At 35.8% G+C, this 19,274-nt stretch overlaps 1 long non-coding RNA gene across 1 annotated transcript in view; it reads left to right on the plus strand.

The window, feature by feature from the left end:
* LOC128908792 (uncharacterized) overlaps window positions 1-12,651 on the plus strand; it is a 245,381-nt gene extending 232,730 nt beyond the window's left edge. The window contains exons 3-4 of the long non-coding RNA XR_008466099.1: window positions 9,509-9,587; window positions 11,410-12,651. This is a non-coding gene — a long non-coding RNA (uncharacterized LOC128908792). The remainder of the gene's footprint in view (window positions 1-9,508; window positions 9,588-11,409) is intronic.
* The last annotated feature ends 6,623 nt before the right edge of the window (window positions 12,652-19,274 follow it).

Here is a 19,274-nt window from a genome sequence, read left to right on the forward strand (position 1 = left end):
TTCATTGATATTTTCAAATAAATCTGAGAGGAATTATGCATTATTCAAAGATAATTAAGTTCTTTTTAGCTTGGAAATCATTATCTGAGAAAAGAGATGGTGTCTTAACTGCTGAGGTAACTTCAGAACTGTGATCTTGTCTTGTTTGGCCTGATGCATGTGCGTATGGTGATAAGGATAGTTGGTGAAAGGCTTTATTAAACTTTACAAGTCAAATCTGTTTCTTGGATGATATGCATCACAGAAAACAGAGGAATTAGTATGCAGAAAAGCATGGGAGAAGTTCAAGAGGCCTTTGAGTGTGGAAGAGGTGTAGATGAGGCAGAGGCATGATTCTCTATGTTATGAGTTGCAGCTGGGTATCTGAGAGCAAAGCTAGGCTCTGTGGCAGCACGCCTCAGCTGCTGTACATTGATAATGTTTTTGCTGTATGCCTGGATGCACAGTGGTGCTTGATAATTTTAATGAGTTGTTACATGATGCTTCGAATGTGATTTTTGATTAACGTATGTGGCCCAGTGTTGAGTCGTAGTTACAGTCTTTCCTGCAGATTTTCCATTGGAGCAAAGCCGAGTATGGGTTGAATCATGGATGAAATGTTGCTAGCCAGTTCATTTCTAGTTCACTATAGGAAACCTGAGATGTCATCAAATTTGTATTTCTTAATGGGAAGCCACAGATTTTCAGGCAGATTTAATGTTAATGTTACTGAAAAACTCGACCTGTCCTCTCTAGAAAGTTATGGTATTGTATCACGGGGTGGAATGTGGGAATGTGTATTGATGCATGGATCACAATTATTTTAATTCCATAGTATTATCAACAACAGACATATGACTATAATAATGCAATTCTCTTTAACACAGTCTGTAAAAACACATTGATTTTATAGCTCCCCAAACTGATTACATTAATATCTGTGCATAATTAGTTTACACATTACTAAATTACTGACAGATTAAAAGTGAAATAGTGCAGTTCATACATGGCCGCATAACTGCCAGAAAGGAAATTAATATGGATTCAAATGGTCCTTGGAGACCTGCGCTGAAATAGCAGAAATCTATAAAGACTGCTTGCGTTAGGAAATTTCTATCACCAACATGTTTGTGGTTGATGCTTTGCTAAGTCTGTTAATATGGGTAAAATTTAGTACAGGAAATGATGTTTGAATGATGCTTTTACTGTTACCAGCTCAAGAATGTGTTTATTAAAAGTAAATTCCTGACTTAAATGGCAATTACATTGGACACGAATATGAATTTTTAAATACCTTTGTAATTCTTCCTGATGAAGTGGTAGTAGCATAAAGTAGCTACTTCTTAAGATGCATTTGAAAATTACATTGTTTTTAGAGACTATAAAAATTGAGAATTTGTTCTTGGTGCCTCTTCCTCAGGCCAAACACCCATTAGAGATAACCCTATATCAAAAGTTGATCTGTTTGTACAACCTTAAATGCTTCCAGACAACTTTGTGTCTTTAGAAGAATTTTAATATAAGCTGTATAAACGCACGTTATGTACAGTTCATCAGCTGTCTACAGGCTTTTACTTACTGCATACATCTTGGTGAAGACTGAGCTACTTGGATGCTGGTCGAAGCTATCATTATGGGAAGAACTGTAAAAGGAATTGGTTGTGATTCTTACAGGTTGGTTGTAGCAGAAAGTTGTGCTAAGGTGCTTTTTTTTTTTTCTGATGTTTTTCTTTTCTCCTCAACCTCATTAGACCTATGTGGAATATGACATTGAAAGAAAACTTAGAAGAGAAGTGAGAAGCTGATGCAGCTGGTACTTGTAGGTTTTGGTGAAGGCCGAAGGATGTGACCTTAGTGAATGGGTAGTGTTGGTTGGTTGAACACAATGGTGAGGGTGAATTGCCCTACGCAAAAAGCTGCAGCCAGATTTCCATTTTGTATTCAGTCATGGATAGTAAATGCTAGATGAATTTAGTCTCAGTTGTGCCTCTCGAGGCAAAATGCCCTCCAGGGTCAACCGGCGTGATGTGCATAAGGATCTGGTTTCTTGAAAGTCTCAGTATTTATAGCTCCTATTGCCTTTAGCAGAAGCTGTGGATGTTGGTGGCTGACAGCTCTAAAAGTCATGTTACGAAGGCAAAGTGAATCTTTTATTTTGGGGAAAGATTGCTGCTGCTTTCCTACCTTGCTCCTTCTTTAGCATAGGCTTTAGTTAACTCTTTCTTACTAAGCCTCAAAAAAAATTACATTTGTGTAGATATAAAATATTTGGGCAGATTCGTAGTACTAAATATGCGTCTTTTCTTGGCATTCCCACTAAGGGGGCGGGTGTGTGTGTGTCATTATTTCTTTTACAGAGGGCTCGTTGGTTCTTTTAGATAAAGTTAAACTTATACTTCAATAGAAGTGACAAACTTGTTGAGCTTACTTTTTGGATGTCATATTTAGCACGTGACTTTTTTTACAATGACCTTGGCATGAAAATAAAGCTCTGAAGAAAAATTCTTAAATGTGTATTTCATCTGTTTGCTAGTTTCAGGTGAGAAAATCAGTTTATTGGTTTGTTGTGGGTGAAAAGAGAAAGGGAGAAGGGCTAAAAGGCTGCCTGTGTTGTGATCCTTCAAGTAGCAACGTGGTAAAGAGGGTGATGTTTCAGGTGAAGCACAATAAAAGCAAATTTGATACTTAGAGGTATCAAAAGATTTCATTGTGGATGTGTTACTTTCTTTCACTTGAACGGTAACAAATATGTGTATTTGCTGAATAGGGATGATATCTAGGTTCATGATTTCACGTGGAATTGCCTGGACGTTACACTCTGGGGGGACAGAGGTTTCATGTTTAAGATAGTAACAATTGTAATGTTATGATCCATTTCACTGAAGTAGCCGCTCTGACTTATTAGAACAGTATTTATGATTGCAGAATAAGTACTTCCAATTCACCAGTCTTTGCTGGAATTAATCACATCTACATGCCAATTTACTTTCTGGATTTGGAATTAAGATGGATCTGTGTGAAACATGACGATTTTGTTTGTAAGTATTTTTTCGTAAACGTTTCCATCAGTTATAACTCGTGCAGCAAGATGCCATATGGGAGGTCTGCCAGATTTCATGTAGACCATATGAAATGCATTTGGCAGACCTGTTGTATATTACTGCTGGATTGTTGTACGTCTAGCTGAACTATCATGAAGTGCTTCGCTTCTTGCCAGCCAATGGAAGCTACTGTTGCACTTATTGTCACATTGGGCTTGTGGAAAAAAGCAGTAGCCAAAATTTCTAGGAGGGTGCAAGGACGGCACATGGATCTTAGAGAATCAAAGATATGGAGCTAGGTTTTTAGTGTTAGGGAGATACTAGGAGGGAGAATGAAGATGAAATGTAGTTCTGCTTGCTTGTTGGTTTTGTTTTTAAGTATTTTAAAGAGTAGTGTCTTCTGCTTTCAAGGATAGGAAACTTATGCAAGGTAGAGCTGTTATCATTTGCTGCATTAACAAATACAGCGTTAGTCACCAGGGGCATTGGCAGCAAATCAGCGATGTATTTGCGTGATATTTCGAGTGGGAAGGGACAAACAGTGTTAAAACTGTTGTAACTTCCTTGTTTTAAGCAGAATTTTGAAACACCTGTAATGCTTAGTATAGTCTGGATGTAGTTGGAATGATATTGTCAAGTAAATAAAGACCTTTGTTCAAGCAGGTGCAGTTAATACATAAGATGTTTAATGTGACCAACTGTCTTGTTCAAATCTACTACTTTGTTTTGACAATGGGTATACCTTGGTAGTGTTATTGAGTAATTCCTACTTTGTGATCATATCCAGTAAATAGCTCTATGTGTTATGTTTGGTATGTTTTTCAGAGTTCCTTTTAGTGATACAGGGGCTACTGGATTTATTTTTCTGGCAAAGGGGAAAGTTTTGTTTACATATATTACATATTTTAGTAGCAGGTGTAGTGAAATAGGAGACAAGATGAGATTAGCAGAGTTTTGCTTATTACATTATCTATCTAAGGATCTATATGTCTGGGAGTTACATCTTTTGTACTAATAACATGGTCCTAACAAGAAGCTATGTAAAAATATCAAAACATAATGACACCACCCCCACCCCAAAAAAAACCCCAAACTCAAAACCCAATTTTCCACTTCTCATTTATTATGAGCTTCATGTTGCTAAAGCAGAGTTAAGATTGCTTAGAAGCTGGTCACAAAGACTGTTTCTGTTTAATGAGGTATGTGAGTGTTGGAAGAATTGTGAAACATAAGACTGCAGTTTCCATAGATGTTAATTTGACATTTTTACAGGAGTATTCTCTTCACTTGTGTGTATCAAGCAGGTCTGTAACTACGTAATTATTTTGTTTTAGACTTTCATTTGCTTCAGTACGTTCTTGTTTTCATATAATGTCTTGGTGTTCTCCAAGTAAAGCTCCCTGTATTCAAATAGTTTGAGCATTATGGTTTTACCTTCTGATGGTTTCTTCACAAGTCTTACAACTTTGTGGGTTTTCCTCCTTGTATTAACTCCAGGAAACCAAAGATTGTGAGAGTTTCTTACAATAAGAGGGCAAATTAATTTGGCAAATCATTATTTCCATTTAAGGTTGCAAAGTTTTCCCGGATGAGATGTGATTAACATTCTCCTGGATGCCTCAGACTTCCAGTTTTCCAAGTTGCGTGATTTTAAAAAGTGTGATTAGCAATTGGATCAATAGTGGAACAATTTTTCCCATAAGGGTTAATGTATTAGATGGAGACTATGCATGGACAGAAGTATGCACGCCTGAAATACATATGAGATGCATGGAGGATGAAGGTGCAGTAGTAGAATGTCAGGATTGTCAAGTGGAGGGGAGAGTGGCTTTTTAGTGGCTCAATTTTTGGTGCCTGGAGCTTCTGAATGCTTTCTAAAATAAAAATCGAGAGGCGATTTTTCAATATTCTATATAATAATAATATAGAACCCTGAAATTTGTGTGGAGATAATAGTGGAATTTAATGCTGTTTCATGAGAGCTGTCTTCATAAAATCGGTGAGATCTTATAGAGTCATAGAACGGTTTGTGTTGGAAGGGACCTTAAAGATCTAGTTCTGACCCCCCTGCCCTGGGCAGGGAGACCTCCCCCTAGACCAGGTTGCTCGGAGCTCCATCCAGCCTGGCCTTGAACACCTCTAGGGACGGGGCAGCCACAGCAGCTCTGGGCAACCTGGGCCAGTGTCTCACCACTTTCACAGCAAAGAATTTCTTCCAATATCTAAAATAAATCTCCCCTCTTTCAGTTTAAAACCATTACCCACCATGCTATCACTGCATTCCCTGATAAAGAGTCCCTCCCTATCTTTCCTGTAAGCCCCTTTAGGTACTGGAAGGCCACAATAAAGTCTCCTCTGGAGCCTTCTCTTCTCCAGGCTGAACAACCTCAAGTCTCTCAGCCTGTCTTCATAGACAAATCTTGATTTTTGTTAAATTTTCACTGAATTCAACATAGTCAATTTGAAATATTGCTCATTTTGAAAATTTCCTGGTAAAATTGTTTTGTTAAAAAAAATACTTTTTTTTTTTTTTTTTAGACAAAGCAATTCTACTCCTTCGAAAATCTCTCACACTGACAGTAACTGTAGCTGCAGGTCCACTTTAGTGGAAGCAATCTTGTTGCCTTGCAATAGCTGCATTTTCATTGCTGCTATCTTCCTCAGGTGGCCTGAATGTGAAAATTCACCATTTTTGCCTAAATCACCCCCCACACTGCAAGATTCTTGAGCACGTTGTGTTAGTTCTAGGTGCTTTTTTAAATATGGGAATGCAAAGAGTCAGAAAGGAGTAATGCTTCTATTGGTATTTTGCTTATCTTTCCTGGGTATTTGTACCTACAGTTTATTGGGCATTTTGGTCTTTTTAGAGATGGCCTTATTTTCTCGTGAACCATTATTATTTGAAAGGAAGTCAAATGGGGAGATAATATTTGAAGTGTGAATTGCTGTATTCATTTATTTGCCTTTCAGTAGTGTCTCAGCATTTTCATTACTCATCCAAAATTCAAAAGTGCTAAACATTTACTAAACAACATTTCTTTGCTGTTATTACACTGTTTTGGGAGAAAGCCATTGTACAAAATAGCCTGGATGTGAAAAAGTTAAGCAGGTGCGTGATTGTTGTTGTGAGTGTGGAAGTATTTAATGCTTTGTTTGTCTTACATATTGGATATGGGCAGAAGCAAGGAGCATCATTAAAACATTCAAAGCTCTCTAATTGGGCACCCATTGAATAATCTAAGAGTGTGAAGAATTTCCAAGAGCAGGTCAGAGGAAACACGCACTTACTAACACACTAAACTAGAAGTTCATTTTCCTTAGGAAAGGACGTAGGAGGACATAGGAGTAATGGTTGATAGTGTGACTAAGGTGTTTCTTTGAGGGTTTTTTGGCTTTTTAAAGTGGGATATGAAATCTTACTCTTAAAATAAAATAGATTCTAATAAAAAAAAAATAATCTAGTGTTAGGGTACTATTTCTTAGATGATACTTTTTTAACCTGTTCTAGGAAACTATTTTTTTTTCTTTGTGTTATGTCCTAAAGAGCAAATGTTTGGTATTTACAGGTTTCTTTTTCCTTTTGACTTGAAAAGAATTACATTAGTGATTTCACAGTCTCTTTGAAAGTTAATCTTCTAAGGCAAAGGAAGGAACAGTTCTAAAAAAACTAATTAAATTGTGCTTTTTCTATGTTTTTATTATTTCTGTTGTTACTTAAGAATGGTGGGAGTGCTTTTCTGGCTTCTATGAAGTAAATGTAGAATTTCCCTGCCTTATCAAAAGTAGTTAATCTTTGTTACATGATAGTTGCATCGTTTTAGTTTGTATTAGGGAAATAGGGCTTCTAATTAGAGAACTATAAAAAAAAAATATATGATGATGTCAGGATAGAAACATGTTTTATGGACGACAATTTTAAAAATGATGTTGTAGGTCCATTCTTATTTTTCAAGAATTTCTGAAAGGGATGAACATTGAGTATCAGGAAGCTGTTATGGTATTTACAAGTACTGTGTTTTCTTTAATTGTTTGAGTAAAATTTTTAAATTTATTTAACTTTTAAAAAAAAAGTAATTACTGGTGAAGATAAATAAATGTGACCCAAGGGTTAGCTGGTTGGCCAAGCTTTGACTTTAAATGGGAGATTTCATAACTTTCCCTATGAATGGATTACCGGGTTGCCTGCAAATATTTGCATAGGTATATGCAAAAATAAATAAGCAGTATGGGAATTGTTTTGGCTCCCCCCCCCCTTCCCCCACTTCATAATTGATACTTTGTTGGACTTATTTCAAAATTTTGTCTCTTGTATTATGTGTGCAATGAAGGGGGCTGATGTCTGTCTTACAAAAAGAAATTACCATAGAAGTGTGCTTCTGTTTATTCAGATATTGAAATTGCATAATATGGTCTGTGTAGAACTATATTTACAGCTGTTTGGCAAACAGATGAAGCAAGTTTGCAGCCTAAGTAACAAACTGCACAGACATAGCCCTCCATTAGGAGTTGCTTGTGTAAGCATATCACATTTCCTGGAATGTAAACCACATTAAAAAAATATATTTTATATGCTGTAAATCTCATTAAAGCACTGAAATTAACTCAGGTATTTTTTTATATTTGCTTCTACTTAGCAGCATTTGTAGCAGCACTTCTAAATGTATAGCTGCTTTCCATGTGTTTCTGCATAGCAATGAGCAAACATGAATATTTTTTATTGTATTTTTTTTTCTTGCAACAATGTACTTAAAAGTTGTTGGACTATTCAGACCAGTTCTCCTAATTATGCTGTATATGCATCAGTAAACAACGTGAAGATGCAAAACATAATTTTAGGGGAACTAATTAAATTTTGAATTCAAAGCACATCACAAAAACTATTTAAATGTTTTCAAGAAAGTCGAAAATCCTGCAAGCTGCTCCAGTTCTACTAAATCCCTACCCCTCTGAAACCAAGAAAATGAATATTCAATATATTTTCCATTTGAGTCCCTTGACAAGCTATTGATTCACTTTATTTTCCCAACAATTTCTGACAGATTTCCCAATGTGGATTACTTATGTGCTTTGATATTCATTTTGTGAGTGCCTTTGAAAAGCACATAAAAATTAGAGCTGGAGCAAACTGTTCACTAGAGCTACAAACTAGTGAAGACGGCCCTTGGAATTAGCGTGTTCACTACTGCTGGCATGTGCAATGTATTATTTTCAGCATCTAACATACTGCATATTAACTGAAGGTAGAAAATGTTGAATAGGTAGGAATTAAAGACTGCTTCATGGGCAGCGTTATTTATAGAAATTTAACATCCTGAAAGGTGTGTTCGTTCCATGTTCCATCTTTGCATGGGATATTTCAGTTATGTTTAGTCAATTGCTTTATATATGTTTCAGGTAAGTAAAAGATAAATAAGAGAAGCAGTAGACTTTCAGGTAATAAGAGTGGTATTGACATGAATGTAAGCTGAAAAAAAAAAAAAGGCATAAAACTGAAAGCAAAGACCTAATGCTGAATGAGTAACCTGTAGAATTTCTGTGTTTAAAAGGTGACTTTCTGAAGTATATTTGTTCTTCTTAGTAACTGGTCTGAACAACCTAGTGAAGTGACAGTCATTGAAGGGGACAGGGTGCATTTTTGCTCACTGAATGAGCACACACATATATCCAAGATGTTTTAAAAAACAACCAATCAACACCCCCCACCCCACCCCACCCCCCGTCTCCCAAAATACGACCCTTTCCACCCTGGGGTTAAGAGGAAGAATGCAAAAATCTAGACAGAATTTGAGGGTCATTGTTCCCTTCTCACAAAGTCTAAAGCCTTTTTTTCTGTTGTGGGATGGCTCTCGTGCACAGCTTGATGTTCCTGTTTTGCTAAGGGATCCCTTTCATGTGGAAGCAGGTCTTTTTCTGGCTTGCTTTGTTTGACATTGAAAGGTGTAGCAGCATATAAATTCTAAAATTCATGAAGCTGGCCTGTTCTCTTGCTCCCAATGCTGGAGGTGGGGGAGAAGGTTGACCTCAGCGAGTATGGCATCCTTATAAATGTCTGTATTGAATTTTCTGCTGGTGGAGATTATTAGGCTTCCTATAATAAAGGCCTGGACTAGCTACATTGTGTTTCACCAAGAGAATTCACGCGTCTGTCTCTTAAACCCAATGCTGTTCTTACCCAAGAACTCTGGAAAAAAATTATGCAGTTAATCACCATGAACACTCAAATTTTTCACCTTTTGGTGGGGCCCAGTCAAATCCTGTACCTCTAGAACAACTGAAAGCACTTGAATTATATGTAATTCTTTTTCTACCTGGGTGACTTCATAAACCTTTAGCAATTTTCTTAGTCTGAGATCAGTCTGGTATGATGCATGACGCTGCTTGATTGGATAAATGTGTGTAAGTAGTCAAGATAAGAATGACATTTGAGATCTGAGATGATTTCTATGCGTATACTTTTTGAATTATTTTTTCAAATTATTTTTTTACAGATCTGGGAGCGTTTGTGAAAACACTGGAAAGGAAAGATGCTCTGAAGGTGAAGAACACTTATTGAGAGTCAGCAAAGCAGTAAGTCATGTTCTTAATTTGTATTGTGTTAATAACCACATCAGGTTGGTATGCCTAAAGTAGCACCTGTTGACCTAGGTCCACGGTTCTGGGTATATACGTTAAAAGGAACACCATTTCAGATACAAAACAATATTTAATACCTGCAGCAATGTACTAGTTAAAAAACAAAAAGACAAAAAGAGAATACCCCAAAAATAAACAAGTGTATTTTTGTATATGTGGAGTGTGAAGACAGTGTGATAGACTCCATTTGTGTGACTATCAGGCCAGAATAACATTAAGCAGTTCTGTTTGATCCTGATTTTTCAGGATATTGGGTTTGTGAGCTCAGATGAGGTAGTTCCTTCAATTTTGGAACCAAATTCACCGAAGCAAATTAGGCCTTTGAAACTTGCTAATTCTCTTTAAACTTCTTGATGAAGGAGGTTCCAAACTGGATTTATTCAAATTATTACCTTGGCAATATCTAAGCACCTAATATAGTGTCATTGTTGAGAGTTCTACCTTGCGCGTAACCTGTATCACAGTTAATGCAAATCAGTTAGGATTCATATTTAATTTTGAATTTGAGATACCGTTTATTTTCTGAGGGAATATATCATATTGAATAATTCCATTTGTGCAACTTCTGGACTAGATTATTAAATTAAGATATCATTTTCTTGAAGTTCCTTCAAATCTTCACATAAGAGTTTCAAAGGAAGAAACTCATTGTTCTCTTTTTAATAGGACTTTTATTTGATTAATGATGAGAATTTTCTGGCAAGCCATCCTTTCACGTCATTTTAGTTTTCTAGACGTCTAGATCAACTGATATTGATCAATAGCAGTTACTGCTCTGAACTAGAAATTACTGAAAATACATACAGAACTTCCAGTTTACATGGCTCACTAATGTTTTCTTGATTGTTGACGTAGAGATGACTTCTTTGGGCAGTTGTGTTCACTGTATGCGAGGGTGTCTGTGCATCTATTCCTAAAAACTTTTGAGTTTCATCACTCCAGAGTAAATATGATGGAGAGCTAGAAATCTTGAAGATATTTCAGTTCTGTGGGTCCTAGGAAACTATGCAATGGTTAGAAGAAAAAGCGCATAATCCACTGAGAGGGAAGAGTATAATGTAATCTCAGCCTTTATTAGAAATCAGGAAAGCCACCTGAGCTATCAACCTTGGGGCAAAACTCTGCAGGAAAGGAGGCTTCATTAGTTTTGCTCCTCCAGAAAGTGGCTGGCTTGGTTTGGAGTCATGTTTATCTAAAGCATGTTACTGTGGGAAAAGCCCGCACAAGCAGCACAGAAAGTGACCAGTTAATTTAGAAAACTTGACTATAAATAATGCTGTCAAGCATGCATGCTATTTTGGAAAAAGGATGAAATATTTTATCCAGTCTTTCTCACTCTTACCTGTATGTTCACAACTGGTTATTCACAAACAAGTTACAGTTTTAGAGAGTAAATTCCTCATTGATGGTGTCAGAAAGTAGTTCACTGTCATGAATCCTCTGCTGGTGCTGTTAGGTTATATGTGAATTTGTTCTATTAATTATTAAAATGTTAAGAAATTTATTATAGACTCCTGGGTGGAAAAAAAGAGTTGATTGAGATCTGGAGGTCATCTAGAAGAGAAAGTTTATCTAGTCCATCCTCCTGCTCAGAGCAGGAGTGACTTCCCAGTTAGATGAGGTTGCTCAGGGCTTCTCCAACTGAATTCAGTAAATCTCAGAAGCTGGAGTTAACATAGTCTCTTTGTCTGTTCTGATGATTAAAAACTTATTTCTTCTAAGGCCTGCAAGACCTTTTTTTTTTTTATTTTTGCAGAACTGCTACCTGCCTATTTGGCCCTTAGCCTGCACTTCTGCATGGAGCTGTTGTATTCCAAAAGAGGCCCTTTTCTCTGTGGGCGTTCTGTAGTCCGATTTTTTTGGCTTGATGAGATCCCTTGGAATATAAACTTCTTCCATCCACAAGTAATTTGGCATCATCTGCAAACTTGCTGAAGAGACATTACACCATGCACGTCATAGATGACACTGTTAGTTTTTGAAACACTTCACATTCCTCACCAGTTTCAACCCTAGTTAAACTTTGGCCTTCCAAGTTCCGTTTCTTCTTGCTCAGGTGAGATATCTCTTGGTTCACTCCATTGGTTACAAATGATATACAAATATCATTTGTATATATGGCAAATTAGTTTGATTGGTAGAAGTAAACACTGCATCAATCACAAGAATCTGCAAAGTTCCTACATAGGCATATGTGTACCTCTGAATCATCTCCTTGTGGCCGTGACTGACCATAATTTTGTACTTGGGTCTGTGGTTTGACGCAGTATGGTATTACATATATTCAAGGTTTCTGGTTTTGCTGTCACACAATCTGGGAAGCTTTGAATCTGAATCAAACTTGCTTGTTAGCTAACAAGCATATAGCCAATTAGAATTGACTTCTTATATTCAAAAGGCCACATCTGGATCAATTTTTTTTTTCTTAAGAGTTCTTGTCACTTGATAAGAGGGAAGATATTCTTTATGGTCGTTAAATAATATTCACTGGGCCGTATGCTTTTGAGATGAAGATACCAGCAACAGAGTCCAATATGTTGCAGGGGTGCATTTGATCACATTCTACTTCGCTAGTTAAAGCTAGGGAGGGGATTTAGGTTTAAGTAGGCCAGACCACGATCAAGAATTGAAAAGTGGTCTTTCCAAGTATGAGGTAGCATATGTGTATTCAGAAGAGTTAATATATATTAACGCCAGAGACAAGAGATATAAATCTTAATTATCTTTCTGTAGGCAAGTTTTAAACTCTCAGGTACTCCTTGGGTACTGTGATTTTTAGGTCTGTTCAGTAAAATGTCCCAGCGTGGATGTTACATCGGAAAACCATTTTTCATTGTCCTTTCCACTGGCTATTTTTCTACTTAGTGAATCTAAGAGAATTTAAAGATGGTATTTGGCCATCACTCAAAACTTTTGTTTTCTTGTTTCTTGCCTGTTAGTATTTTCTTCTTCATTTTTGTAACATGTAGTATTTACTAATGTTTGTTGCTATGTGTTTGCGAGGAACTACTTTCTCCTTTCTTACCTTCTCATTCAGGTCAGATTTAAATAGCTAATTATTACTTTAGCACAAGAGAGGTTGCTCTTTGAGTTAACTTCCCTGGTAGTATATTTATGCCTTCATAGGTGGTTATACTCAATATATATTTGAGAACTATTAATACCAAAATTATTTTTGTGTGCTGATCCAAAACCAGGAAAATATTCAAAACCATATTATTCTTTCTGTATTTATACCAAAGCATTTTTCTGGCATGGTGTCAGAATTTTCTTTGAAGAAAATATTTTGAAAAGGCAACTACTTAGTGTCTTTGGAGGCACTAACATGAATGGAGCCCTTAAGCCTCTTATTTTTATGAAATAAAGTATCCTCAGAGCTCTTGCAGTAATGATCTTAGATTAGGTGAAAGCTTAAAATAGGCAAGGAATGAATGTTTTAAGATATTGTTCCATCAAATGGCTAAACATTGTAATACATTTATCCTAAAAATGTCATTAGGATGCCTAATAAGATATTGTAGTTTATGCCTTTTTATGATTGTTTGCATAGATTTTGGTAGTCCTGCTAACACGCTTCGACAAGTCCTCGTATATAACCTTTGCAGAATTGTGGCAGTAGTTATACGAAAAACCAATATGCTGTGCAAAGATATTGAAAAATAGGATTTTCTACCAGTTAGATGCACACCATTAAGGTGTAGTAAGAATTTAAGCTATTGAGCTTGCTGGGTAGGGCTCCAAGCGCAATCCTTGTTACATTGTTTGCTAGGTTTTTCACTTTGTGATATAAACTCATAGAAACTCGTGGCAATTGCTCTAGCTCTCTGTGTAAAATTATTTTCCAATTTGAGGGAGTTTGTATGTGCGTATTTGTGTGGGTTTTTTTTTGTTTTTGAAAGGAGGTAGGAATGTAATGAGTCCTTTTGATCCTTTTGTAGCAGATTTTACTGACTCTGCAGTCTTTAATGGGAGCTTCTTCTGGAAACAGGAAAGGTGTCTTTAGACTCAAGGGCACAGAACAGAAATTACAATTATAGCAACAGAGATCACAGTATTATTGACACTGTAAGATATAGTATTGCTATAGTGCTGACCAAGAGTAAGGCCCTCTTGAGTGGAGACATGCTCAAAGTGAGATATGAATGGACCTGAAGTCCATTCTAGTCCCTGCCTTCTGTGACCAGTGCTGAGTGCCTAGGAAACTGCAGTCAGTGCTGTAAAACGTGCTGTGGTGTGGAACTACTTGTGGACTTTAAATTCTAGATTTTCTTTTCCTATACCCTTTTATCCAATAACAGCACCATGTATCGGCTCTAAGTCCGTGTTTATAATGATTATACAAATGTAGCATATGAAAATTAAGGCATTCTCAAAACTTTCTAAGCTGCAGGCACAATACACATGTATTACTTGAGGTCATTGTTGCAAATTCTTTAATTGGTTGCAGGAGTTGTTATTTATAGTACTGTGTTAGTGGAAAAATTACATGTTGCTATTTTGGAATGACAGAGATCTGTTTATGTTTATTCATGACAGACATTTATATTTGTAGCTGTCCATAACAAGCAATGATTCAAACTCGGTCTATATCAGGATGTAATGATCTCAAATATTCAGTAGTCCATGGGCAATCACATTCATGCAGTAATATGCTTGAACCAGAATTTTTAATTGTTTTTGCTATCTCCAGTTTTAACTTCAGTTTCTTGTGGCCGTGGGCAGTATCTTGAATGTTTTTCTATTGGAGAATGTTAATCTTTGATAAATGCCATGTCATGGATAAGTACTTCCACATTAGTTCAAAGCATATATATCTCATTTCCGTGCAATTAAATGATACTCAGAGCCTAATAAGTGATACCTTGCTGAGGTTCTTTCCTTTCATAGTGCATGTATCTGTTTTCAGTGAAGCGGTTAAATAACTGGTATTTCTTACTGATTTAGTCTGAATAGTGTTAATTAAAATGCAGTTTGTGACAGGGCTTGTCTTGGCTGCTGTTGAGACTTTTTTTTTTTTAAGAGCTCCGTTTGTTGGGGTATTTGGCAAAAATGTGGAAGAAATGTTTCCTATACCACAGAGCTTATTTAAAAAACAAAAAAGTCTAATCCAAATTCCCTTGAAGTTTGTGAAAAATAATTTGAGAGATTTCATGTTTTCAGATGTCATGTTCTTATTTTTTATTTCTAAACTTTAAGTTATATTTAAAGGTGATTGAAAATAAAGTCCGTTATTTATGCGACATTTTGCCTTTATTGAACTCAGGAGAAAATGTCCAACTCTGTACTGTTATCTGTGATCCTAGAGACTTTGTCGGGGTTACTGGATTCTTGGCACATCGATATTCAATATATTTGCAAGATGGTAGGTATGTAGAAGTGCCTACTTACAGCTTTAAGCCTATGTGTTTTGCATAAATTTGAAACACCTGCAAGAATACTAGGAATTAGCAAAGATGTAGACATTTTGATAAGAAAAAAAAATCAACTGTTTGTAAGTAAGGCTTGAAATAGCTAGCTGGACATCTCTTGTCCAGCTCTTGGTATTGATGATTCAATATTTTGTAGTTTTCTGATATATTAAACTTATTCCTTTACAGTGTTAGGAAGGAATTAAAATAAAAAGTTGTGCTGTGTGTTGATATGGTAAAGATGCTGACAAAAGAATTTGGCTTTAGGGTATGCCAAATTGGTAATATAGTCCAGCTGGAGATACCACTTTGAGTCATTTTTTTCTCATCTTCTTTTTGGTGATGGTGGGGTTTTTTGTTTGGTTTTTATTGTTGAACAACTAGTGTCATCTTAAAAATGGTGCAAGAAACTTCCATGTGACATCACACTGAGGAGATTGCATATCACTACAGAGACAAATGAAATTATACTTAATACGTACAAACTACTGAGTCAGTGAAGTTTACCAACAGTTTTCTCTTATAATTTGAAATAGAACCATATTGTGGGATGAACAATACCAAGTAAAACTTTATTAAAAAATACCTATAGGGTAGAGAGTATTCTAAACTTAGAGGCAATTTGTATTTTTGAGGTTTAATCTGACATATGGTACTGCTGCCAGAGGAATCTGATAAGCCTGCTCGAGGCTTTTTCTTATCTGTTACTTGACCACCTTGATCTTTTGCTGTTTATATCAATGCTAACCAGGATTATTGTATGTCTTCCTATCTTCAGTTCTATGCTATAGACAAGCAATGACGTGTTGTCCTTTAGATTTGCAGAGTTTGGTAGAATCTTATGCTGGCTGAAGGAGATGTCAGGCATACTGGTTTGATTCCTAGTTCACTGAATGGAAAAATGGACCACCATGAATTTATTTTTTTTATGTCAAATGTTTTGCTAGCTTAAATATGAAGCGCTAAATCTACTAATTGGAGTTGTTTGTAGATGTAACAAAGGCATTTGACTGTGAGTTATTGGAGGGAAGAGGGGGAGGAATTTTTGCCCTGAAGATGCGAACTAGCTCTTGCTGAAATTGGTAAGAGTATATTTATTTTACCAGGCATTGAATTGAGTTCTAACCACACTCTTAGCTTGGACAGCTCAGCAATAGGATTTTCAAAGTAGCCTGACCTGAAAATACCAAAGTATTATTCTGAAATGTGAGTTCTGCTAACATTGCTTACCTGTTTCTCGCTTATGTTGCCCAGTGTGCTCTGCGTGTTCCACAAGCAGGCCAGCTGTTTATCATCAAGCTGTCACAGAGCACACTGTGGCCAGGACCCCACAGTGGATACTAAACGTGTGATATTTTTGGTATGCACATGTACCAGCTAAGGCCTCTACGCACCTCATGAAACAGGCATCAAGTAAACAAATTAATTTACAGGGAGCAGTCAGAGGTGTGAGCAGAATCTGTGTTTCCCATCTATAGAATTCTGCTACCACAATTTGAGTGGTGTCACCAAGGAAGGACTGTCAGACCCTGTCCTATCATTTGTACTCTTTGTGTGTGAGCGTGATTAGCTCTGCTAATGTTGCAGAATTTTTCTTTAATTTTTACATCAGGTGTATGGCTACTGCTCATATATAAACTGCATAGAAAAAAATGTTATCAGTTCAGATGACTGGATAATCTCATTTTGTGGGAAAAAATTGTTATTTTTTGTGTTGATGTGGCAAACAATTCCACTTAAAGTGAGTTTGATTGTATTTTCCTTTTAAATATCAATAAAATAATAAAAACATAAATTGAAACAGCTTCCTGACTTGCTCACCAGTAATTTCTCAGAAAACATTCCTAAGGGCGTTTTAGCTTTCTTAATCTTGTAATGATAGCATTCCAAATATCACTTCTTTTTAATCTGCTTCCATATATGAAGCCTGGACAAAATCAAAATATATTCTTCATCAGTTATGTTTATACAATTTTTTTTAGGTAGTCATTCATTATCACCCAAAATAAAATAACTGTTTCTGAATTTAGCATTTATTAGGAAAGGATTAATTTAGGATAGAAACTGTTGTGACATTCTTGCTTAAGAAAAAAATTCTTTCTACATCCAACGACTTCCTAAAGTTCTTTCCAAAAGAAAATGGTATTTAAATCAAAGCAAGAACATAATGTCCATGAAACAGTTTAAAATGATTGCTTTCCTGGACTCTGGGACAAAGGAAATTCAGCTTGCTTTCTTTTGAATAAGGTCCTCCTGGTCAGATTTCATCTCTGTATGATTTTCAGATGTCTTTACATACACATCTGAGTCTCTGTGTGTCTGTCTCACTCTCTTTCCGTTTGTTCAGTGAATCTATGCAGAATTCTACAAATCCTAAAAACTAAGGTGAGTGGAATGTTGTCTTTTTAGATTTCAGATAACATGAAGAATAATTGGACATGATGTCTCCAAAGCCCATTGTTGAAACCAGCAGATGGTGCTATGCAGCATCTTATGACTCCACATATCAACTAGAGTAATATTTGAACCAGAAAAACTACTTAAAGTTTCTAGTGCGATTCCTGAGCTGAAACAAATGTTTGTGGAATTAAGTAGTGATTTCCTTTAAGTCTGGGGGACTATTTTACTGGGCATGTTTTCAGTCTTTGGATGTTAACATATGCCATATATTGTTTTGTTTTTTTCCTGATGGAATCAGGGGTACCCAACCACACTTAAACCAACTGTAACTGTTCATGTCACTTAGTAAAGGTTTGAATTTTCTGACAGAATAACTAATAAAACTTTCATATTAAGAGCTAAAATGGTTTAGAAGAGAGAGAAATTCTGGGAACTGTAAGTAAAAACAGCAGCTAAGCCTTTTATTTATAGAATACAGATGAGGGAAAGTTTGGTTTTTTTTTTTTTTTCTTTGAGCAATAACCCTAGCTGTGTGAATAGTACAAAACAGTTGAAATATTCAATTATATACTGCATACTAACCGAGGGCCTAAAAAGTGTATAGTGAGGTAATGTGCTCTGGATGTATCTTTTAAATCAAAACTATGCGTAACAAACGAAATGATCTTGTATTTAGTTTTAAATTGCAGTGTAGTGTACATTGCTCTGAGGTTCGGTTATTTAACAAAAGGGTTAAGTGAAAATTCTGATGCAGGAATCAAATATGGAGTACTTGAATTGTAAATAAGATTGTTCCAAGGTTTCAATTTGTTGTATTAGTCAGTGACAAGTACAACATTTTTAATGCATGCCATAAGATTAGTCTATCCAAAGTAAACAAGCAGTAGTCTGTGTGCATCTCCAGCAATTGGTTAGGGTTATATGTATGCAGCTTTGTTTCTGATAATGGATTCAAGTTCAACATAAATAAAAACAGTGTACATTAAGGAGGATAAATATCTAATTGCCATAATCTGCATCTAGAATTGAATGGATATAAACACGCTAACCATAGAAAACAATTCCTCAGAACAGAAAGTAGCTAGTTGGATGATTATTAGCAAAGTGTCTGTATTTTTTTGTCTATTAAGCCTTTTCTCTTCAAAGACAGATGCTGTGATTTTTAGGACACTTTTTTGAAATCATAGTGTTTGAGCCTTTTAAATACGAGATGGAATTGCATTATATGGGCTATGTACATTTTGTGGCACTGTAGTAAAATGCATCCTTTGTAGATTGTAAGATCAGTAGAGAACAGACCTAAGCTGTTATAACTTTTGATATAATTTAAAATAGTTTTTGCATGTAGAATTCAATTTTTAGTTCAGAAATTATATTGCTTTTTATCTTAACACTGTAAAGAATGAAATAATTTTTGTATCAATATGCAAGGTACAAATAGTATTTTAATTTTTTTGTTTATAAGCAATGTTTAAAAATGTACTGTACTTAGTTTGAAAAAGAATGCAGAGTATTTGCTTTCAAAGTGCACGATACAGGCCCAGGCAGAATTATGTTTCTTCAGAGCATCCTGATTATTGAAACTTATATCTAATAGATTTCAAAACTATTAATATTAGGGTGAGCTATTTATAGGTGAATTTAGTGGTTTAGAAAACTACTAGGAAAATGTGACTTTGATTTCAATAACATGGATTGTTTTCCCAAGAACCAGGGCTTTTTTACATAACTGGATAATACATTTCAGTAGCTGCATTAACCTGTTTACTTATTTAAAAAAAAAAAAAAAAAAGCTGTTTGCCAGAAAATTTTT

Source organism: Rissa tridactyla, chromosome 4 (assembly GCF_028500815.1).
Source record: "Rissa tridactyla isolate bRisTri1 chromosome 4, bRisTri1.patW.cur.20221130, whole genome shotgun sequence".
In the NCBI taxonomy this organism is placed as follows: Eukaryota; Metazoa; Chordata; class Aves; order Charadriiformes; family Laridae; genus Rissa; species Rissa tridactyla.